The following is a 24,088-nucleotide window of genomic DNA, read 5'->3' on the forward strand; positions in this document are numbered from 1 at the left end:
TCCCGTTCTAGCTTCTAGAACCAATGCGATGGGAATCTCCTGTGAAATACGTCCCAAGGGAACCAGGAAAAAAAAATTCAATTTTTCTTGTGCAAGCATGGACGCGCGCGTAGACCGCGTTCGAGGAGATTATCACGGGCGAAGAACGAAACGGAGACGTCAGCTGACTCCGAATCAAGATCGTAAAATCCCCGGCTTCCGTTCACATCGAACTGGGGCCCGCTTTTCTCCTCTCTGTTCACCGAACGGCCAATAAATCTGGATCCGGTCGTCCGAATCGTGCGGTGCGGCTACTAAGGCGCTTACACTTACGGATGCGTCCTTTTCGTCGTTTCTCCTCCCCACTCCCTTCCCCTTCCTCTCTTCCGCCCTCCTTGCGATGGGTGGCTGGTTCCTTTTCGTTCGTACGCGTGGTGTATGGTTCCCATCCTGCGCCCCTGACCGCCCGACAAAACTCGAATTTAACTTATTTACATATCACCGGGTGAATTACCATATCCACGTGTATTGTGCGCGTGTACGCGCGGCTGAAGACTCTGGGAGAGGGAGATATAAGGGGGAGGGACGGAGGGAAAAGGTGAAGCGGGGAGGGTGTACTGGAAGGCCAGGACGGGGAATGGGGAGATCTAGGTTCGAAGGAATAGGTGACTCGAAGGAGATGGGAATTTTGGTTGAATGCGACTAAACGGGACGGGGCGAGGGCAAAGAAAAGTTGGAGGAACAACGGATACTGGCAAAACGGTAAATCGAATTGGAACGGGGCAACAGTTGACGCAGGAAGAAAAGAGATTTGAGGAGACCGACAGATTTAGGGATAAGATGAACAGCGTAATAAAAAGAAGCAGAAGGGATTCAGGGAAATGCGGAGTAGGAAATGGAGAAACGAAGAATGCCAAACGTGTGTGGAGGAGGAAATCGGAACGAAGAGGGTGAAATGGAATGGAACTCAAGGAAGAATCAAGACTGGCAGAAGCAGCGCGTTTGAGAAGGACAAATCAATCGATGTCCACAGATAAAGAAACAGAAATTTCAAAGTGCAAGAGTGGTCAAACGATGGGAGGCCTAACAGGGACAAACGTCACGGGAAACTCTTCTCGAATCACAACGATATTCCAAACGACAAATACACAGTGAACAAAAGTAGCAATAACAAATAGAGGAACAGTGGCGGAATAATCAAATGCTATGCATATGGGGCAAGAGGGGGACGCAAATGTGCCGCTGCATATAGATTTCTAGCTAGCCCCTAGCAGATACGGAGGAAGGGGGTCTACAGGCCGATAAAGCTACCGTACGAACGTATGACTGGTGCGCATGTGTCTTTGTATGAGTGTGGAAACGTGGATCGTATGACACGTACGAAGAACCCAGAAGGCCACGCGCGTATGTTCCTGCACGCACGGTTACCTCTCCTTTATCGGGCCAGGTGAAGGGGCTCGACCAAGGTCGGATCCCGTTTCTGCGTCTTCCGATCGCGGTAAGGGGTTGCGGATCGATGATCACGGATTAGCATTGCACGACGATCGCGCCTGCCTGTTTTTACGATGCTCGCAAGAATGGGCGACATCCTCAGTGCCAGGAGGTAGGCTTTTTCCATGGGGAACGTTTCACTGAAAATTAGAAACTTAATAGAATCCCCGAGTAGAACAGGTCTACGAAACTGAAATTTTTTTTTTGTTTGCCGATTCCCTCTGTAGTTTTAAGCAGAACGTTCAGAAAGCCTTGGTTCTTGACGGAATTATTTAGAGTAACCCAGACCTACGCCTGACCGGCACGCCGAACTCTTTATACTCCTTATAAATATATTTTTACTTGTTCTTTGCTGATGGGAACACGGTGTTTGTTCCTATATTGTCTGTGCAAATTACTGCACTGCACATATTTGTTGTAATGGGCTTGTCCCGTAAAATAAATATTATTATTATTATTAAATTTTAAATGCAGGATCTGTGTAGAGTAGTGGAGACGCATTTTGCTCCTCCAGCTCCGTTCGATGAACCCAAATGGCAAGAGATTAAGCATTAAACTCTCGCGGTATTAGGTAATTGAGAGATTAAACACTAAACGCAGGTACTCCCGGACCAGGTGGAAACATCATATACGGAATGAAACTAAATGAAATAAACTCGCCTTCGAGTCGAGTAGCAATCATCCTTCGGTTGGAACCCATTCAGCTTCGATGCGTGTGGTGCGCGTCGATATCTATAGAAATTACGTGATCCAGGTTTTCCAACGCCCACGACGATCTCGATAGTCGAAACAGATCGGTGTCCCGCCCGGTTTCCCGATGGAGCGCAGGTTTTCCATCCACCAGAGTGTTTCTACCTGTCGCCTTTGTTGCAGCCCAGCAACGTCTCACGTTTCCAGTTCCAGGACGCCCCGCGGACGATGAAGAACAACCTGAATGGGTATCACTTTCCGCGACTGGCACACGTAACTTCTTCTTCAGCGAGTACAATGGACGTCGTCCGAACTACCTGCAACGACTTTCCTCGGACTCGATCCTCAGCATTGATCGGGGATCGCGACAGTATCTGCCCTTTTCACCGGAAGACGACTCTGTGATTCCCGTTTACGAATGGATTTCTTTGGGTCCGGAGGATCCTTTTCTTCGATGCGGATTCATCGAAATATTTCACACCTTCCTTTGATGATTCCTCCCTTTCATAAGACGGCTCGATTTAACTCCCGAATTCTCCCCTGATGTAGAGCACGCGAGATGTTTAGGAGAACGTGGTGTATTTAATCAGATTCTCTTCCCTTGCTACTTGTTCCCAAAAGAAGCTCTCTTAATTCAGTGCACGATGTAACCGACAAATTACAAACTGTGGCTTCGATCAAGCTCGCGCTTGGTCGTCTGACGTTCTCTCGAACCCCCCCTTACGCTTCGCCATCCCCAGGAGCTCGATAAATTTCGCTTCCAGGGTTGAAATTCCAACCATAGACATAGTCCACGGATCATGAGCCGCGATCGGGGAACTCCGAGAGTCTCCCATGCAGAAAAGGAGCAAAAACGATGGACCCTCGCGATTAAGGGTGAAACGCGACAGAAGCTCCACTCGAGAATTCAAATCTCGCGGTGGGACGGGCGGGCGGCGGGTAAGAGCGTCCCGCGTCGGGAATCAAAATACATTTAGGATTTCCACAAAGGGAAAAAGTGGCATTATTCCAGCCGTCTGCGGGCACAAAGGCATTAGCAGCATTTTGCGCCCTTAATATATTATTCTTGGAGGACCCATTCGCCCCTTTCCCTCGGCCGCACCCCTTTCACCGTCAATAGAGAGACAGACCATAAGAATCCCCGCCGCCGATCGGGATCGTCTTCGGCGCGATGCAAATTCCCGGCCATGCAAATGCAGCTCCTGGTATGCAAATATGGCCGAACATGTGTGCCCCGATCTTCCCCGTCTTCAACGGGGCCCCCTTTTTCCGGCCGAAGATCATCGGTATTTGCATATCTTGGATATTTCCTCTCATTGTATCGGCGATGGGCCATTGTGCCGCGGATCCGAGCCATTAATCCAAATATCGCCTGTGAATCGAACTGCTGGCACGATTGACAGATAGCCTCGAGTGTTCCCAGGAGTGAATCCGCCGGGGACGGGACGTCGTCTTCCGGTTTCTTCAGCGCACGGATGCTGCCGCTCCTCTACGCCGCGCGGAGACTTGAATTATCGACGCGATGGGGTTGATGGCACGCTACGGGAGGGTTGAGAGTAGGGTTTCGCGGGGACGAGTGGGTGTCCCGTTGCAAGCGTTATTCGTGAGAAATTATTGCGGCATGTACGATTTGACAATTAAATTTCAGGGCCGAGCACATGGCACCCATGTGAAGGCTCGTAGAAAGGGATGAAGGTTACGTAGATAGTGTTTAGCCAGGTTGATCGTGGTTAAAGTGATCAGCTTGTAGTACAGAAAATAGCGCGTTCAGGTGATTCCCATCGTTGCATTCGACGGTCAGGCAGTTAGTTTTGTTGAAATGTCACGGCGTCGTTCACGAGCAGCATGATGGCCAGCTTCGATGGAAGGATTCGTTTAAGGGGTCACCGCAGGCAGTAAGGTCAGAAAAAGAACGATTCTTTGGGAATTTATTTCAGAAAGTACATGCATCTTTTAGGCAAAGGCTTTTGTATTCAGATGAGGAACACTTTAACAGGTTATTATATTGTGTTTTGGTGTAAAAGTATTTATTTATTGCAAAATTACAACTGATTTCCCGAAATGGGTTTTGGATTCCGGTGACCACGATTTCTTAAGAACCGTTTCACCAAACTTTCTGAAACTTTGTAGGTTTCTTCTAGACACTCAAATTTAGTCTTTAATCGAAGCATTTGTTATTCCAATGCATAGTTTTTATTTTATAGATTAAAAATGAAACTCGATCATTCCGCTTTAACATCCACCATTTTTTCCCAGATTAATATTCTATAAAACGGAACGATTAAAGACTAAATAAATTATTGTTCTACCTAAATCTTCTTCGTTTTAGATTTTAGATAGCCCAGTTCCGAATAATGTTGGTCACCGCGAAGCGTATTTCTAAAAACAGCTCCCAGGAAATCAGTTGTAACTTTTCAATAAATAAAATTTTTTACACCAAAACATAACATAATAATCTGTCAAAGTGTCCCTCGTCTGAATAAAGAAACCTTTGCCTAAAACTGAGCATGTACTTTCAGAAATAAATTCCCAAAGAATCGTTCTTTTTCTGACCTCACTGACCGCGGTAACCCCTTAAGCAGGAAATGTAAGATTCCTTGAAGACCTCCAGCAACGAATAGGGAGTAGGTAAGTTTCCGAAAGTCTAAGTCCCCGAAGCAACGAACAGTCAGAGACGTTTTAAACGTTGTATCTGCCTGAGCAGCTGCCTCCTCAGCGACGTAGATCAGATAAAGGGAAGAAACAGCGAACGTGAGAAAAAAAGGGCGCGCTGGTCCTTTTTCCCGGTTCCTCTGGCATATCGAAATTATGGGACAATCGAGAGCGTATCGAAACGAGGCCCGTGTGAGAGCCCATCCTTATTATTCTTCGTACGCGATCGCAACGGAGCAGTCATTGTTTGAAACCAGTTCGCCGCGCGATTCCTCCTTTGCATACCCACTCCTTCGAACCGTAATTATCGGTCCATGCGCATTGATTATTAAACAGCTTATTATATGGTGTCCCCCTGGCCTTGATCTTCCGTCCGAATATGGCCTGGAGGAGAAAGAAAGGATCGTTGCATCCACCAGTGAACTGAATTGTAGATCGTGCGAGCGGGGAATAAAATTAATGAAGAGCGAAAGTGACGAGTCGATCCTTTTATGCCGAGTGGGAAGGTAATACTTTTCGGGAACGCTCCTCTTATTCCCCCTCCCCCCGGCAAATGTTAACGCCTGTTTATTCTTTCCCCTTTGTTAAACGGTTTTCTCATATATATGTATTATCCTTAATTACTATTTCTACTTGGCTACCAGGAGAATGTAATTAAAACGGAGCCGAAACCAAATTTTCAGCGAAAGAGGAAAGACAAGGGTAAGTCTTATGGTAGACGCGAAGGTCTCAATTATGATTGGAATTTTCAGAAAATAATAGTAATTATGGTAGGTAATAATACGTGTTTAATGCATGCGTGTTTTATAGAGGACATGAATGCAATGTTCAATGGAACATGATGCACGAGGAGACTTACACGCGGAATGTTATAGTTTTCTGCATTTGTAATATGTTGTTCGTATTGCAGTATCTGCGTATAAAGTGTGATCGGGAAATCACTAATGCTTTCATCTATTATCGACAGATGACCGCAATTGCGATTTCGCAATGCAGTTGCTACGGTTTCGTGCTCTGAAGAAGAGAAGGAGCATACTTGGCCTCTACTGTCTTCATTACGATCTAGTAATTAAACATACAGCGAGCTCATAAGTACACACAGTGACTCGCATTAATATTCGGACACTTTTTAAAGTCGCATAACTTTTTTAGAATTCGTCCAAACAACTTAAGTTTTTTTCAGAAGCTAGAAGGATTAGTTTGCTAACTGACGCGTCTCGTCGTTTTGAAAAAAAAAGGGATTTGGTTGGAATAGCGAAAAGAATAGTAAAGGTCGATTTTTAAACTATTTTTTTGTGAGCTTGTAATGATAATTCAAAAAACCCGTTTGTACAATCGTTTAAAGATCGCAGAATAAGGTCGAGAATCGCTGATTTCGGGAATTTTCGCGATTCTCGCTAAAAAATCAATATATATAAAAAAACAAATATATAATAATTCGCCTCACAAAAAAAAGTTTAAAAATCGACCTTTACTATTCTTTTCGCTATTCCAACCAAATACATTTTTTTTCAAAACGACGAACCGCGTTATTTAGCAAACTAATCCTTCTAGCTTCTGAAAAAAACTCAAGTTGTTTGGACCAATTCTAAAAAAGTTATGCGATTTTAAAAAGTGTCCGAATATAAATGCGAGCCACTGTAAGTATGTAGCTTAACAGAAATGTCACGGAAAGGAGAGTCAAGCGTTTGTTATTATTTATTTGAACCCAGATTTAGTCATTCTCAATATGGATCCGCAGACCTAAGACAGATTGCATAATATGGAAAATATTTACTGCAGAGAATTAAATTTCTTTGTTGGATCTCTCACTCGCGTTTGGTCCACGATACGTACGTAAGTATTACAGCGCTATAACTATTGCACGCAGCTCTTGAACTTACTAAAGTGCCCACTCATTTAAACGCACCATTATTCTCACTCGTATAAATTGTTTTCCCGCATACAAATTAGGAAATAAAACAAATGGCACAGCGCATTACGAACAAGCAAGTGATCGCTGTACAAATTATTAGATACAGCTACACCCTGCTTTGAATCTAACAGAGAATACAGGGTGGCGAAAAAAGATAGGGCGAAATTTCAGGGACATCCGACTGCGCATCAACAAAGAAAAGGTTCTTAAAGAACATTGCTTCAGAAATAACATTTTTCAGTCGTAGGATACATTCATATTACGATTTACGAAATCTCTCAAGTAAAAACGTAATCGGAAAAGAATCATAATACATATACACTATAGACAGATAAAACAAAAACACTTGACGTACAAATATAATTAAAAGACAACACGCGGGTACACAGATTGTATTCTAACGCGTGTATGCGTGTTATTAGGATCCCACACGCACGATTTTAAGCAGATACACAAAGTAGTTCGTTACTCTGTTATTGACGGCTAAATGGAAATGTTTCATAACTCCTTGTTTATCCGACCAATGTTCATTAAGACTTGTCTCCTCCATTTCAATAAGTGGCAGATGAAAAAGCCGGCCCCACCTTTTGTTCCCCGCCCTGTATAATAAATTGAAAATAGAAAAGAAATCGCGCCGCGGAGTGCGGGACGGAGGAGAAACGGAGTGCAACTTAACCGGGCCTGCCGGCGATAGAGGAGCGGTCCCCAAGTGTGACAGAGGAGAGTGGTAGGGTAAAGCGCGATCGTTTTGCAATGTTGCTGAAATAATTGCTTGAAAACGGTTCCGCGAGCGTCGAGATAGACGCTGAATTCCTCTTCGCTCTGAATTAATCTCGGCCGGAATGCGAGCCCCACACCAGGCCACCCCCATTGCCCCCATGGACGCTGGACTTTCATCACGAATGGCTTCTGCGGGAGGTGGGGTAAAGTGAGCAGGCGGGGGGATGCAATTGTCCGCATTGCCGAGTCGATGCGCTTTCCGGCGCGCGGCTCGCGTTCGTGGAAAAATTTTCGCGACTTCCGGCCCCGATATTGCGCCCATTCCTCGAGACGCACGAGTCTAAGGACGCCTTCGTGCTTCCACGGAGTATGTATATTGCCCCCTTTCGCCCTCGAACGACGTACTATCGGTTCGAATTTGAAAATCAGCACCAATGGGGGCATCGCGAGCGAATTTACACCGCCGACTTTCTTAATCACCTGCAAGAGGTGAAAAGTTCTATTACATGCCGTGTGTGCAAACTTGTGCCAAAGGATATCGCGTTGGATGTGGAATTTAAATGATATAGTTGGGTAGAAACAATTTCAAGCCTGTTGGAACAATTAATACAGTTTAATTGGAATTTCTCGCACTTTTTGTCGGTGGTGAAAAAGGCTTGTAATTATACTTAACCACGTGCTCCTGTTATCAAAAAGTCCGAAAACTTTCCCAGGACTTTTCTGTGACTTTTCTGATTCGCCGATACGGTGCCTGTTTGAGAATTCATGTTACAATTTAACGAAGCGTTAAAGAGGTCTGGAACGTTGTTTCAATTGATTGACGTTTTTTCGACGACGGCAAGGAAGCTTTCAAAATTTTTTAATATATTTTTCGCGATGAAAATCTCTTCTTTCTTCTTCTTCTTTCCTTCTCCCGCTGTAATTTTGTATTACAGTAATATTGCTGGTTGCAGTGTAACAACACGAGCCGTTCGGAAATACCAGGAGCTTGGACAAAAATATTTGCAAATCTGTTCGCGTATCGCGCGGTGTTTTCCAAGAGCCGAATCACGACGGCGGAGCGGAGCGTTGTGCAATCGAAATGCAATTACCGTGCAAACAACACGTTACACGGTCTCTGCACGACGTTCGATCGTTATACAAGATTTCGTTCAGAAAACAAAGAAGCGGCGGATCGAATTTTCATCAAACTTCACTGGGATTCTTGGAGCCAGTGATTCCCAGATTCAATTCTTTCCCAGCCGCGTCTAGTCCCTAATTTCACAAACTCACTCGCCGTTCTACTCCGATTATTGTCCCCGTTCACATACTTGCAGCTGGTTAAGCGACGGAATGATTCATCTTTATTTATGAAGATTTGGCAAAATGATCATTGGCACTCCTGATTAGAAAGCCAAATCTTAAGAGGTACAAGCTTAGAAAGTGCTTTCCTACAATTTCTTATTCTTCTTTCGCTACAACGCTGCAGAGCCCGATAGTCGAACTATACATTTCACATCTGGCAACGCCGCAAAGGGCGTGTTCCGTTTCAGCGGGCAGTGGTGATTGGTGGCTCATACGGTGAGTGAACAGACTGCGCAACCTAGTTCGTAGAATTCCCTAGAATCCTCCAACTTCTAGCGCTTGATGCGTGCAGCAACTACTGTAAATCAAACGTGTGGCAGCCAAAGCAGCCGAATATAAGGCCCATTTCTTAAAAACATCATAACTCTTGACTGAGGACAATTTTATTAAAATTCGATACACGTTTTAAAAGTAGAATATGTATTCAAACGTAGCTCTGTATTTGTGGTCATTGTAGTAAAATTATTGACTGACGTCAGTAACGCTCGATATGTATTACTCGAATGATTCCAATGTAGCGCGCGGGTACGTATTTCAAAGCGTACGCGAAGAGACAAATACGCGTGCGCGACTAACTATGCAGTCTATGCACTCAATGCGCGAAACGGAACGCACCCAAAGTGGTACAAAGGGCTGAGTTTTAAGGGTTCTCTTAAAATTCTGATAAGGGGTAGGTGAGTATGTTTTGTCGCTTTATAAGTAAGTAATGGATTGAAATACAGATTTACTAGTTGTAGGTATTTAATTAGTGAATGAAATAGTCTAAACACATTCAACTTCGTTTTTAAACACACACGTTTTTCGATATAACCTGAAATTTTAGGGCGCCAATGATTGTACTTTTATGCCTATGCTTGTTTTTCATTGAATACTTTTAAAATAAAAGACTTAAGGTGAATGTCCCAGTTTCTCCTCATTTAAGAGGTAATAAAGAGGGTGTGAAAAATTTGTTTGTGATAAAAATTTGCAGAGTAATTGATTAATTCTTTAATAATAAATCCACCAATTCAAAAGCTATTTAAGAAAGATATTTCAAGATATTTAATACAATCAAATCAAGATATTTAAATTATTCTGTTGCAACTATAGTGCAAGCATAACGCATATAATAATAAGAAATAAATACGAAATGAGCAGAAATGGGGACACGAGCAGAAATTGAGACATCACCTTAATAGGTACTCAAGATGTTTTATTTTAATGAGAAATCCATAATCATTGATAATAACTAAAAATTAAGAGCGTATAGAAACTTCACATAGAAATAGAGACATTCCAATTGGGATTTCCGCTTAGGGTGCTGATCACTGTACAGTTTACCCTACAATAAATTAACGGAGTCAGTTGGAAACCCCCACCACAAACTTTGATTACCCCCACCGTCTCGCATTTCGTCCCTTCGCTCCGCCCACTGCATTTCTGCAGTTACATCTCCGCATCTGTCCTTTAAACAATGCACGTATTTTTCACCGATTGACACGATACAGGAACTCAGCGAAAAACTGTCGACTCCCGGATCGAATAAAGTGTCGCTTCGAGCTCTCAGGGGACGCTGGCACCCTTTGAACTTTCGTGGCGCAAAAACGGGGCCCGAGATCGTGCCCCGATACGACCGTCAGCCCCTTCTGAAATAGAACCTGGAGGATCGATTCTCCAAGCTCCGCCGGCGTATATTTCTTTTTTTCACGATTCGTGGCACCGTGATCGATTCTCGATGCTAATGAGCAGCGTCGAGTGACATTCTGCCGTATGTTTATTAATCGCCGGCTCCGTTTCCCATCGGGGAACCGGCTGGACGAGTTCGCAACCCCTTCGGAGTCGTTTCGACCGGGTTCGATCTCCCTTCCCTTCACCTTCGCCTACCCCCGCCCCGCCCCTTTTTCCAGTTTCCCTCGCGGGCGACGGTTTCGCACATAAGCGCGGCAGCGAAATGAAGCGACGTCTTAGGAAACGTCTTAATTAATCCTCCGAAACGTCTATCGCGGATTGCTTCTCGCAGTAGCAATTAGGCAAGATTATGACTGTTGCACAACGGGGCCTGAGAACGACGTTGCGTCAACTTGAATTTTGCTTATCGCGCGACAACGAACGCGGCTGAAGCTGGCGCACCGGGTTACACCAAACAGTCCAGTCTCTTTCGTTCAGGATCTATCGGTACGATTTTGAAGCAGGGACGAGCCCAAGCTGGTTCCACTGCAGTGGTATGCGCAATCTGCTTTCCACGGCGATTGACTGCCCGAGGAGCTTACAAACAGAGGCCAGCAACTTAAGTAACATTTTATTATTTTGGTAAAATAGTGTGTCTTGGTTGTAAACTTGTTTTTCGGCAATTTCACCGGGCAGAACGGACGACCAGAGTGCAGTAATGAGATGAAAAGGTCTCGCCCGCCGTGGTATACTTGGGATAGCATTAATTGGTTGCTGAATGCTACTGCGGCGTTATCCCCGCCACTCCATTTCTCATTCGTGGAAGAGGCTTTAGACTAAATGTGGAAGGAGAATACTGTTTCAGAAATGCAAGTGACAGTCAATCTTTTTTGTCCCGTTTCTAACGATACAGTAAACAGGGGGAACATTGGCAGTACGGGGTAACATTTGGCATCGACTTAACATCTGTTTAAAAGGAAAAGGAACCAAATTTTTATATATTTTCACGCTTCTAGTAGAATCGCAAATGATGCAATGTTATAATAGGATACCTGAAACAAATTGAAAAATGTTAATTGAAGAAATTAAAAATAAAGAAATATATAAAATAGAGTGCATTGAACATAAGAAGAAACAAATTTAATTGATAATGTATGTTCAGATGTGGTAAAACTTTCACTTCGTAGTGCTAGTTATATATATAATGTGCAATGTTACCCGGTTACAGGGTGGCGCGCCCCATATTGTAACACAGGTTGTCGCTACAGGATCAAAAATACCCAAAATTGAAACGTAAAAAAACCACGGTTTCAGAGTATTTTTTTTTAACTTTGTATATTTTATGTTAAAGTACAGTGTTTTAAGAATCAAACAAAATTGATGAAATATCTTAAAATCTTTATTAAAGTTCTTTAAAAAATTGTAACAGAAACTCAAAGAGTCTTCATATTTTCGCAACTAGCGCCTCTGTGGTAAATTTTACTCACTAGCGCCTCCCGCCGAGTTAACATGTATTAGAGAACGTTAAGGACAAAATTTTTATACATTTTGGCATTTGTAGTGCATTCACAAAAGATGTAATGTTATGATAGGATAGCGTAAAGTAGCTGAATATGACGACCTCTCCTAACATGAGACCCCAGCTTATCTCCGCTACAGAACTCTTGAATGTCATAGCGATGCTGTTTCTTTACTAACTAACCGTGTATTAGTTGTTTTGTCCGCACAGTGGCATTGTAATCAATTGAGCGTCTCGAGCAAGCACATATTTCTGAAATACGTTGCAGAAAGTTTTTCAAGTGGTTCGATTAACTTACCAATACCTGTAAAGTGGTAAGTGTACAATGATTTTCACAAATACTGTTGTACAGTGCTTGCAATGGAGTTTAAGACTTACTAGATGTATATCGTTAAATGATGAAGACTTAGCTTCGAAGCTACTTAGTAGTTATCATGTTATTATTTCCAAAGATGAGACCCGTGGAAGTTCTACCGATGAGAGTGAAGAAAAAATTGTTCTGAATGATGAAAGTGATAGAGAAAGAAAATTATGATACAAAATGATTGTTTTGCACAGGTCTTTATTCCTCAGATGTGCTAGGTGAACAATGGGTTAAGTTTACGTATAAAGTGTTACGATGGGCCTGGTGGGCCCACGAAGACTTCGGTGGTGGGCCCACGAAGACTTCGGTGGTGGGCTCACGAAGACTGCGGTGGTGAAGAAATAGATTTCAAATGCCGACTTTATAAAAAAAGAAAGAAAAAATAAGTTTCAGGAAAAAACAAACTGGGTCTCATATTAGGCACCCGTATTTTTATCTGCTTATTTGAATGACTTTCGTTTTTATTTTATTACGAAGAAACCGAATTTTTGTTACAGTACTTTCCAGTAGGTTGCCAAAGAATGCATAATATGCAATTCTACTTTTAAAACGTGTATCGAATTTGAATAAAAGTGTTCTCAGTCAAGAGTTACGATGTTTTTAAGAAATGGCTCTCATATTCGGCTACTCTGCCCTACTTAAAGCAAATGTAAAAATGTTAATCTTTCTACTATATAGCAAAATGTTCCAAAAGCAAGCCACTGTTCCCTCAGTTTACAGCACGTATCTAATAATTTTGCGAGTAGGTATTATAAATATTGATTTCGTAGAGGCAGAACCAGGAATACTGTAGACAACTTGAACTTCTCAGTTGATAACGTGTCACTATTAGAGGGATCGAATGATTACCACACACCAATCGCTCTGTTTATAACAGATTTTATTTACTGCAGTATTTTTTTTCATCGAGCTTTACAAATCACAGACCTTTCTGTTTAAGAAAATCGATAAGCATTGCGCAAGCTGCGTAACGCAAAAATATTTTCGCCAGTTGTTTCAGGAAAGGAAGGTATTATTGCGTGACTGGTGTCGAAATTTCGCTGGATAAGTTTACGTTGTGCGTACACGGTGCACGCACTTGCCCCGAACAATTTCGACAAGCGTACACGTTGCAATATCGAACGCCGTAATAATGTTCGAGATTCCAGTCTCGATCGGGAAGTCGATAGCATAAACAATGAGTCCAAGGCCCGGGCCGTGAAACACGAATATCTGGGAGTGAAATTGCAAACTCGGTGACGCAACTAATCGCATCGACGCGAAATAGGTAACCACGTCGATTAATACACGCCACTGGAATGTAACATTTGTAAGCCTCGATGTCGCGTAACCGCATTACCCTCGAAAATAAAATTGTCGATCTGAAAAAAAAATACGAAAGGACTGCGCTTTCGATACTAGCACGCAGAAAGACACCCCTGGTCTCGTGGAACACTTTGTGCGCAGGAAGATCGTGCTCGTCTTCTGGAATGTTAGACGTGGGTATCGAGTGTCGCGAGACGCTTGGAAATTCACGAATCTGGTGGTCTAATGGATTTTTTCACGATGATTGAAATATTTGCGTACCGTAAACTGGGGGGAAATTGCCATGTTTTTCGAACATTTTGCAATATAATATAAGAATTAGCATTTTTACATTTGCTTTAAGTATCCTATCGTAACATTGCATCGTTTGTGAATGCACTACATTGGTCAAAATGCATAAAATTCTTGTCCCATTAATACAAGTTAAATACCTGCCAATGTTGTGTGTGGCACATCATACATAAATAGCACTACAAAGTTAGTTTCACCACATCCGAACTTACATTAACACTTAAATTTGTTTCTTTTTATGTTCAATGTATTACTTTTTTTTTTTTAATTAACATTTTTAAATTTGGTTTAGGTATCCTATTATAACATGGCATCGTTTGCGATGGTAATGCAAGTGTAAGAATGTACAAAATTTTTTCCCTTCTCCTTTTTAATAGATGTTAAGTAGATGTAAATGTTGCCGCAGTTTACGGTATCTTGCTGCGCAAATGTAAATAATCTAGACCCCTCTTCAGAATTGTTAAACTATGTTTAGACGTTCGTCACTGCTCCAAAATTAAAGGGAGATCAATATCTTCCGTTTCAGAGACTAGAGCTACGATTGAAGTGTGGGCCAATCGGGCTCTAAGAAAATCGAGCAGGCGCATCTCGTTTCGAAAGACGTCGACTCGTCGGGGAAATCCGAAATTCGGCAGTGGTCGTGCGGAGACCACCCTCCGCGTGAATTCTGTTTGTTTTTTTTTCCGACGGTTTGAAAGTGGTTGGCGGCGCGTCGCAGGTTCGACACGCTCGTTTCGCCGTTCTTTATTACGCGACGATTACCTTGAATTCCGAGAAACGCAGAACGCTATCGCGTTAATCGTCTGTTCTCTGTATGACTCGGCCCGGGTGTTGAGTGTCGCCTCGTACGGCGAAATCCGACGCCGTGGACGTTCCTGGCCTACATTTCCACTCATTATATGATCGAAAGTAAACGCACCACGGACCCCTCGGTCCCGACAGGGAACAATAGGTCACGCTGCAGGAGCGACCACCGTTCCGTCAGGTGTACTCTTCTTTCCTTCCCATTCTGCAGTCGATACCTCCGCTCGAAATGAGACGAAGACACCGGTCACGGCCACTAGCCTTAAGGTAGCACCGAAGCTGCAACAAGCCGCAGTTCCAGTGATGGGCTGGTGTGGATCAGGAGTCTAGAATAGGCGGGAGCCTGTCATCAGTTGCAGCAAGATGTCTCGGCGACAATCGCTTGCCGGATCGCACAGTTTTACGAATGCTAATAAATTTATGCTACTATAGTTGGAAAAAGCTAAGTGGTAGCGCGACGCCACCTGTCCCCTGTGCTCGAGAAGTAAGGAGCAACGGATTCATCGGCACAGATAAGCGCAAGGGTGGCGAAGCTCTTCAATGGCCACGAGCGACCAATTAACTTTTACCCGACTATAGAGCAGCTTCCTAACTGCACGGTCACTTTCTGACGCTCCGTTCAGGGTTATAATTTGCACGCTTGTAAACTGTTTCACTTCTGCTCGCACGATTATTGCCCGCGGAGCCTTCGCCTACAGAATTGTCGATCGGACGATCGGCACTGCGCTATTCTGTAAGTGGAAAAGGAATTTTAACACCTTCTCGCGGCTCTTCTATGCGTTACCTCGTACCTACTTGTTTCTTAAAAGTGGGGAGATATGTTGACTGGGAATCGTGGAGAGATTTTGTTCAGTTTCAAATGCACATTTAGAATTCGGTCCCCTTCCCTTTAAAGTGCCAGTGTTGACTTCCATATTTCGCTAAGCATCGGTCCCTATCCTTCTTTCTTTCTTTTTTAAGAAGAATACAAGTGTAAAGGTTTCGCGAAAGTGTGTCGTTACAGACATTTAAGGCTCCGCATTACCCGGGGACGCGTTTCTTTGTGCACTGGCAGAGGAAAGTAATGCACAGCAGATGGCCGTGGCCAGGCGCAAAGAAGTTGGATCTTATTTCGCGAGATCCTAAGAATTGCATTTGAACGGCATCAAGTGGCAAACATAACTTAAAACTTCTCTTTAATCCATACACGTTTTCGCTTTTACGTCTTACCTCGAGTTTCGTGCTCAGCTTTTATGCAAGCGCTTAACGACGATATTGCGCAACGTTCGGCGTCAACGGATCGGCGATGAGGGAATACAGTTTCGATCACACTGATCTCGACAAGTACGCTTCGGGCCGAGAAACCTCAGAGCGATGTTCATTTATTTCCTTCAACGTGGCGCGATACAATACTGATAATAAACAATCGATTAACAGGAACTCGTTGCAACCGTAATTCTGGGAGCACGAGTTGCGACAGCGCTGCGAAGCGAAACGACATGCCAATTCGACGCTCGGTTCTGCTTCGAATGAATAATAATAAGCGATAAACGATAAATTCGAAGTCCTTGGAGAGACCAACAAACGCATTCCCGGACGAATCTAAAAAGATGAATATTTCCGAATCCCATGAAAAGTGGAATCGAAGGAGGCATCCGTGGTAAAAGGATCGTAACTGTCGAAAATAAAAAAAAAATCGTCTTGCGGATAACGGCAACGAATGAAAATATAAAGTGAAAGTAATTCACTGAAATGTATTAAAAAAATAAAAAGAGAAGTAAAAGAGAATTGCTCGGTTATCGCAGTTGAACGTTATAAAAATCCAGTTCCGTTCCCAAAAATGTAACCGTATTGACAGTCACTGCAACCCCTTCCCCCTCCTTCTCTTCAGGAAAGAAAGTAACATCCCTCATTGACATTTTCACAGTGCAGGCGACGAAAGTGGCTGTACAGGTTTTTGAGACAGCAAGGCGAACGAAGATAAGGGTGGAAAAACTGGTCGGGAGTCGTGTGATCGTCCAGAAAGCGACCTGGAGTGGGGAGATTACGAGGGGTTAGAACCTGCGCCTAAGTTTACCCTTTCCCGGCGCATGCTCCTGCACCACTTTTCCCACCCTTGTCGCCGAGGTTTGACTCCCGATATGATCGGAAAAAGGAGCCAGAAGCTGAACTGCCACCCCCTCCATCGCCCCACCGTGGAACTCGTTCCCACCCCCCACTCCACGCCGCCCCCCCTCCCCGCTCCACCCCCGATATTTTCCATCGTTACCGTGCACTCTGAACTACGACCATCTGGATTCACTGAATCCCTGAGCTATTCGATGAGAATTTGTTGAGAATGGAATTGCATCGGTGCGCGGCAAGTCAATTTAGGTAGAAACTTTCAACCGACTGGAGTGTCTTAAAATTGCTCTTTATTCTGTACGACTACTTAGCAGTTTGTTTCTATGCTTTGTACGCGATTAGAACTGTATGAAATTGGTGTGTTAACTAAATCGAAATTATCTTCGTACTCTATACGGCTTTGTTATAAAAAATGTAGGCTTAACTTTTCTCGCGAAGTTCGAGGGAATTTTTTAAGATTTGCACACTGATGCAGGTACTATATTTTTATGGGAAAAGGATAGGCAAGCTACGTAACGAGCAGACAGAAAATGCTGACTCCACTGTTGAAATGCAATTAGCAGATAGTAACATTATTGTCGTGGAATCCAAATGAAGTTCAAAGTGCAATTAACAGATACGGCATTGCCACTGTTACTTATTTTTAATTCGTTGATTAGCTTCAAGATGTACAATTTGCAAGAGTACAACGACTATTTGTATTAACGTTATCGTGTGAAAATTATTGTTATTATTATCGTGTGAAAATTATTGTTATTATTATCGTGTTTCCGGAATAGCGCGAAGTAATATTGCGAGCTTCGGATTCGTATTGAAACTTATCATTATCATACTTCAGTTGCGCAACTGTTATAAATTGTATTCTTCGTATAGAAAAAAGCGATTCGAGCGAATTCCGCAAGAAAATATTTTCTGAGAGTAATTTTTGAAACGCACAGTGCTTCCATGAATTTTTCTGTGGACGATACCTATCCAAGGTGGAAAATATATGTAAAAGAATTTCTTTGCCTCGTAGGAATTTCGCTGCAAGAAAAAACGATCCGTTAAAAGGTTCCTATTCGAAAACAAAAACTACAGAAACATTTCCAGATAAACAGTTGCTCCACACGAACTCCCCCCTCCCCAAAGAAAGATTATACAATGTTTTCGAAAAAGTTTCTCTGTGAGAAAAAAGAAACCGTTTCAAAGAAGAACCAGAGGGTTGAAAATACCTATGACGCGAACTTTGCTCCAAGAAAGAATCGTCCGAAGTAGAAAATCTTTTTCAAAAGTTTTCTTCTCTAGAAGCATAAACGGTTGGCCTTCATAGCGCGCCCAAGCTGTACAGCGACGTCATTTTCATGTCACACTTCTTTTAGAATATCACAATCGACCACAATCTCCGGTAATAATAAAACGTCTCTATGGCAGGGAAATATAAGATTGAGAACATGAAAACACCCGCAAATAATTGCGGTCAGTAGTAGGTACTATTAAGGAGGAGCTTGAAAAAATGAGACCACTGAAAAAGCTGCTGCTATTACAAACCAGTGAATTTTCTCGAGCTCCTTCCAGCTCTGAGGAAACTCCCGATAACTGCGCTATACTAAATGTAAAATGGAAAAGCAACATACAGCGGCGATCGAATAAAAGTTTAAAACACGAAACAGTAACGGCACTATCGTACAGTTGAACGTGAAATCGCGATATCCCACGGTCTGTATCGCATAAAGCAAGGGGACTTCGCAAAACAGCGCACTGGTACCAACCTGTGCAACGATAAGCGAAATCCAGTACTAAAGTTACTCATGCACGCTCATAAAAGTATCATCTTCAAACGTTCCTCTGAGCATCGATGCGGTAAGTGATCCTCCCGCTCCCCCTGAAACATCGGCGGGAAGGTGAGAAATGACGACGCAATCGCAGCGGGGATAGGCGGAACGCAACCCTTCTTTCCGATCAGGCCGTTGAAGTCACCGATACTTCCGATAGCTGATACAGCGCATCGTGTCCTCGTGGTCGCCACTGGAAGGGGTGCGTGCCGTTGGTGGGGGTGGGCACCCTCGCGTTCCTGCGGCGTGTTTGGGCGCCCGACCGCTCCGCGGCGCCACCGTACAGCCTGCGCGGCCGACGTCCCTTTCCACTGCCCTGGCGAACTTTTGTCCACTCTGCGCGTTCTTGGGCTCGCGAGGAGCGACTCTTTTCGCGCGTCGCCACAAGCGAGCGATGCCGGGAAACGCGTCTCATTGGGACTGATCGATCGGAAACAGTGGCTGCCCCGCGGAACGATTCCCGTGCAGGTTACCGGCGCGGAATAGGGAAGAGACAGCGGGGACAATAGTTTCGCCGGGGTGGAAAAGTGCGTGGCTGGAGGGATGACTGCGAGGGCTGCAGGAGCCGAGCGTTCGAGTTAGTCTCGGCCAGAACACAGGCCCAGTAGGATCTACGTGCACTGAGCGGAGCCGCGTACGGTGCGTGGACCGAGGAACCGAGCCTTCGAACACCTCCCCCACCCCTAACTAGCCGCGATCCGCGAGTTTCGCGTGCAGCTGACAAGTGTACCCACGGAGTGCGCAGGTGATTGTTTGTGATAATCTGTTGTGCTGTGATCTGTGCTCCCCGGCTTCGCGATTCCCGGAGAAGCAGCGCGGATGAAATTGGTCGAAACATATTTAATTTTTCTTCTCCTCCCTCCCGCTGTTCCTCGCGAACCGTGCCAGCGCGTGGAGGCCCCTTTTGATCGCGATCCCCGCGATTCCTCCACCGCCACCTCCTCCAGCAGCCTATCCTCGAGTTGACGCGCACGCACGTGCACAACCGTGCCCTCGGATTATCTGAAAGCCGAAACGCGACCGGCTGGAACGTGACCATCGGACGGATTCCTGGTCGTCGCGGCTGAGCTCTATCTCGACCGGTCAACCAACTCACCTCGCGAGAATCAGAGAGGAAAAGAGGTGCGCGGAGAACCCGAGAACCGCGAGTGATAGCGCCTAGCTGACTGCTAAAATCTAGCGTACGGCCGCCGCGATCTCCACTGATTAAGTCCCAAGAAACCGTACACAAGCGAGCGAGCCTGAATAATGGCAGACCTTTATTTTCTGGTGTTTGCGCCTTTCCGTTTGTCGAACGAGAAATCGATGGTCCGCTCCGGAACGATACCGTTCTTCGTTGGATGATTTTCGAGGACACTCCACTTTTAGCATTTTCTGCGAGTGAGGCTTTTTTTGTGGAAGGAAATCTTTTTCGGAAGACGCATTATACTTGATGTTCGATAATTCCTGCCTGGAGGGAAGAAATTCCCTATTCTTCACAGACATTCTCGAATTTGGATAATTTTTCGTTGGAAGAAGATCGACAGCATTGAGGCGTAGGGTTCATCGTCGCTGAAACTTTCTCACGTTCAGGCAGAAGTCCGGTTTCCCTGCTTTGGGCAGGTCTTCGTTAAAGAGCAACCTCCACTTTGGAAACCATTTCCTCAAACAGTTGTGCTCCAAGTGACAATTCTTCCGTTCCACTTTTCCATTTCTAGAGTTTTGTTCTGAATATCTACTTTTCCGTGGCAATGCTGACCGAATACTCGACTGTCATAGAATTTGCGCGTTTTAAATCGTTAGAATACGAAACTTCGATGTTCGAAGTGTCTCGTCGTGGAGTGCCACGTCTGAACATCATTCAGGACAATTTTCCACCTCGCGTTCACAAAGATTCATCAAAGATGGTCCAACATCTTTCGACGTCGAAACGCGGAAGTTCTCCAGAGACATTCTTACGTCAGAGTGTAATCGAATTTCGTTCAGACACCTCCGCAATGAAAGGGATTGCCGCATCCGAAACTCGCATATTCAGTTCGTGCTTCTGAATTCCTGCAGAAACTCCGTCAGACGCACAGCAGTATCCATAGAATATTATAAAAAAACTACCCCTTTCGTATCACCCTCATCTTGAAAGAAAACAAACTCGACCTACTATCCACTTTCCACCGCAGAAATATCTTCTTTTCCCTCTGAAATCAACGTCAGGCTTTCGTACATTACTCCAAAAGCATAACAGTTCTCCGCGCGGTGCCCCCGCAAAGAAATCCAGCTTCGGAAACGGCACCAGAACAGAGAATCGCCGAAGTCGCAGTGATACCAGGATTTCTCGACGGTGGATCGCCTTGCGATCGACGTTCCTCGTCAACAGAAGCTCGTCGGAGTCGCGTAGCATCCGCCTCGCGAGCAGCAACCCCGCGTGTCTCGCTGGATTATCTTATCCAGCGAAAAAAGAGCCTGTGCTGGCCTGATGTCCCTGAGCGCGGCTCTTGAACTTACCACGACGTTGCGCATCCTTCGCTCGCCGGAAGATATTGTTACAATCGCCCCTCGAACAGCGTCGCATTGCCTCCTGACGGGGGTCGCGACGCCGGGGGCTAAGAGGAGGGGCCAGGAGGGGGGTGCCGTTTATCGTCGACCGGTATATTGAGTAGCGTGTGACCACTCGAAGAAAGAGAATCTCTGTGCTGTGACCAGCGAAATTCCACCAGCCAGGACGTCAACTCGGGGCCCACCGTCGTTTCGACGGACCTTCGATCCTACTCCCCGATTGCTGCCGCCCTTCCAAGACAGCAGTAGCTTGCACGATGCTCCGAATCTCTCAGGAACGCGAGCGGTAGGGTTGTCTTGTCGTGGAAGCGTAGTGACAGTGGGAGAAGAGCGAAGGTGTTTAGGAACACATGCTTGCGGATCGGTGTAACAGAGGGGATGTGGTCTCCGGCTGAACGTCGAAAGGACACCGGCTAGTTTCTTCGTAGGGAGATTATCGAGGAGCCAGTGATCTTGTCTCGCGGTTCGCAAAATCGCACGGTGAATCGTTCGGACGGGGTAGAATTCGGGAGAAAGTCGATGATAAGCGAGTTCTGGCGCATCTTCGTGTAACGGGGAAGCTCGCTCCTCCGATCCTTCGACCGTCAGTGAAAATGTCAGACTGCGGCACTCGGGACAGACAGAATTCCCTGAGAATTGTGAGTACCGGAACATTTTCTCGCTGAATTCCCCAACGAGAGAGTCGGAGCGAATCTTCCTTGCAATTCCCATTAGACTCTCCGCTGCGCGCGGAAAATTTCATCCTTCTAGAATTTTTCACCCGCCTCCCGATAAAGCTCCATTCCTCTTCGGGAAATTCTAAAGATTCTCGGCCAACGGTAGCCACCTTCGCGCGGATTTCCGTCCAATTTCCCGTGCGTCCTCTCGCCGAGGACGACGAGGTTCGCGACGAATTCCGATTTCCTCGCGGCACCGAGACGTCGTTGCGAAATTGTCAGGAACAATGCGTCGCGGCGGCCGTGCCTCGATGATGCGCGATGGCGATGCACGGCACGCGTGCACACGCGCGCGCCGGCCCGCGTTGACAAACTAATCCCCCGCGTTATATCGGGTGATCGTAAAGCACGCGCCGACCAGCCGACAGCGGTGTATTTTCGTGGGCGGCTCGCGGTGAATTTTCGCCAAACCGATTCGCTGACACCGAATCCCTCTGTCTAGCCGCGGCAGCGAACTTCTTCAGACCGACGTTCTAAATCAGCTGCTACGTCCCCTAGTTTTTCTGATCTTTTGCTGGATTTTCGAAGCTCCTTAAAGAGGAAAGTACGTAATTCTCCGAGGGTCGAGTATCTTCTTCGGGTTCTCGCTTTAGGACGTTCCGTCAGAGTTCTGCAACTGTTCCGATGACTTTTGGCAAATTGCGTTCGGTGCGTTAGGGGAAATCCTAAAATTTTCAAGGGCAACTAACATTCCGCTCGCAAGCTGACATATTTTAGCTAATTCGTTGACGCAAAGTAATACTTACCTACTCTCCTCGTGGAGATCGAAACTTTTGTTGATTTCTCTCCGCTTCTCGATACTCCGCGACGACCCCCGCTTATCCACTGTTTCAAATCACTCGTTAGTTCTCACCACTGCCAACATTAAATGTTTCAACCATTTCCCGCGCATTTCGGGTACCCCGCGACGCTAACCAACAGTCTTCCATCATTCGTAGACGATGATTTTCATGAAAGTACACATTCTTCCCGCGGATGGCCCAAATTTTCGCGGAACGAGATAACTGCAGAGCTTTTCATACATGGTTTTGGCTTGTCATCCATCGACGTTACGATACTTCAAGCTGTTTTAATCGAATGTTGCCATGATTCCCTCGGAACTGTCACGTAGAAACGAGTGTTCGACCAAGAGGAATGTAAATGGGAACTCTGCGTTGAAAATCGAGCTGAATGATTTTCGGAAAATGAGAGATCGATCGAGCGAAAGGCGACCATCAGCAACAAGTACGCGGGGCGTCGGTGGCCCGAATCGAGTTACGGTTGTTTTCGGTTTTCCCGTCAACAACGACTATCATTCACGGACGATGATTAACCGCGCGAACCGGGACGAACGCCGCGAAAATTAAAGTTGCATTATCCAGGACCCTAGCGCTGGTTAACTCGACAATCATGAAGCGCGGGCGGATTAACGCGTTTGCCGGAAGCGGGGTGACTTTCACGCTTTCCGCGAAAAGGGGGATGTCGATTCGATCCTTCAACCCCACGGACGTCGAATGCCTGCTGAACTTTGAGCCCGTCCGAGGGGAAGCCGAAATCAGGGTCATTCTTGGACGACTTTGGCAATAGTTTACCTGTCATCTTAGAGTCCCTATATGTTGCGAACGCAATTAGTGAGTTTCGAATGACTCCAGCTGCGGAAACTGTTATCAGAAACGTTGACGGTGCTATGCTAGACGTTTTTAAGAAATCCATACTCCAGGCAGTATTTTTGTAATCAAATTACAGTGATCTGTGCTGATATTTTTCTTTTATTGATTATTGTGATCTTAGCTTAGATTCTTCTCTGGGTCTCCGTTCCTCCGTGACGGTTACATCCGCCTTGAAATTTAAAGCACAAAGTTGTGCCGCGGTTTTCTTTGCACCAGAAACCGGAGGCATTAGCGAGCTCATCCATAGTCTCTCGTAACTTTAATATACCTTGAGTTAACAACGATCCGCTAGCAATATCTCAATTTCCCTTTAGTGTTGTCTAAGTCAACGCTTGGCATATTGTTCTTACCTGTCTTCTGCTCACCTGACAAATTTTCTGGTTAAACTCAATACCCACAATTCTTACAACTTTCAACTGGAAATTAGTCGATCCAAGTAGAAACGAAAGCTCGTGGCATTTTTAGACATGAGGCGCCAAAATGAAGAAAAGTATGTGGATATATGCAGCGGGACGTTACGATGCGGTACCTACCTGTCTTCCCGCGTACCTTCGGTCCT

At 45.1% G+C, this 24,088-nt stretch overlaps 1 protein-coding gene and 1 long non-coding RNA gene across 7 annotated transcripts in view; one reads left to right on the top strand and one right to left on the bottom strand.

The window, feature by feature from the left end:
• Positions 1–24,088, bottom strand: part of LOC143375492 (uncharacterized) — a 448,968-nt gene that overhangs the window by 38,090 nt on the left and 386,790 nt on the right. The gene's annotated exons all lie outside the window — the stretch shown is intronic.
• The window catches only part of Cut (homeobox protein, cut), a 157,267-nt gene continuing 152,051 nt past the window's right edge, over positions 18,873–24,088 (top strand). For 2 of the 6 annotated variants that reach the window (XM_076824238.1, XM_076824247.1), the window contains exon 1: positions 18,876–19,380. The gene's annotated coding sequence lies outside the window, so the exon portion shown is untranslated. Of the gene's footprint in view, positions 19,387–24,088 lie in introns of all 6 variants that reach the window. The other 4 variants (XM_076824278.1, XM_076824269.1, XM_076824255.1 and 1 more) reach the window with 4 other exon arrangements.

Source organism: Andrena cerasifolii, chromosome 1 (assembly GCF_050908995.1).
Source record: "Andrena cerasifolii isolate SP2316 chromosome 1, iyAndCera1_principal, whole genome shotgun sequence".
NCBI lineage: Eukaryota > Metazoa > Arthropoda > Insecta > Hymenoptera > Andrenidae > Andrena > Andrena cerasifolii.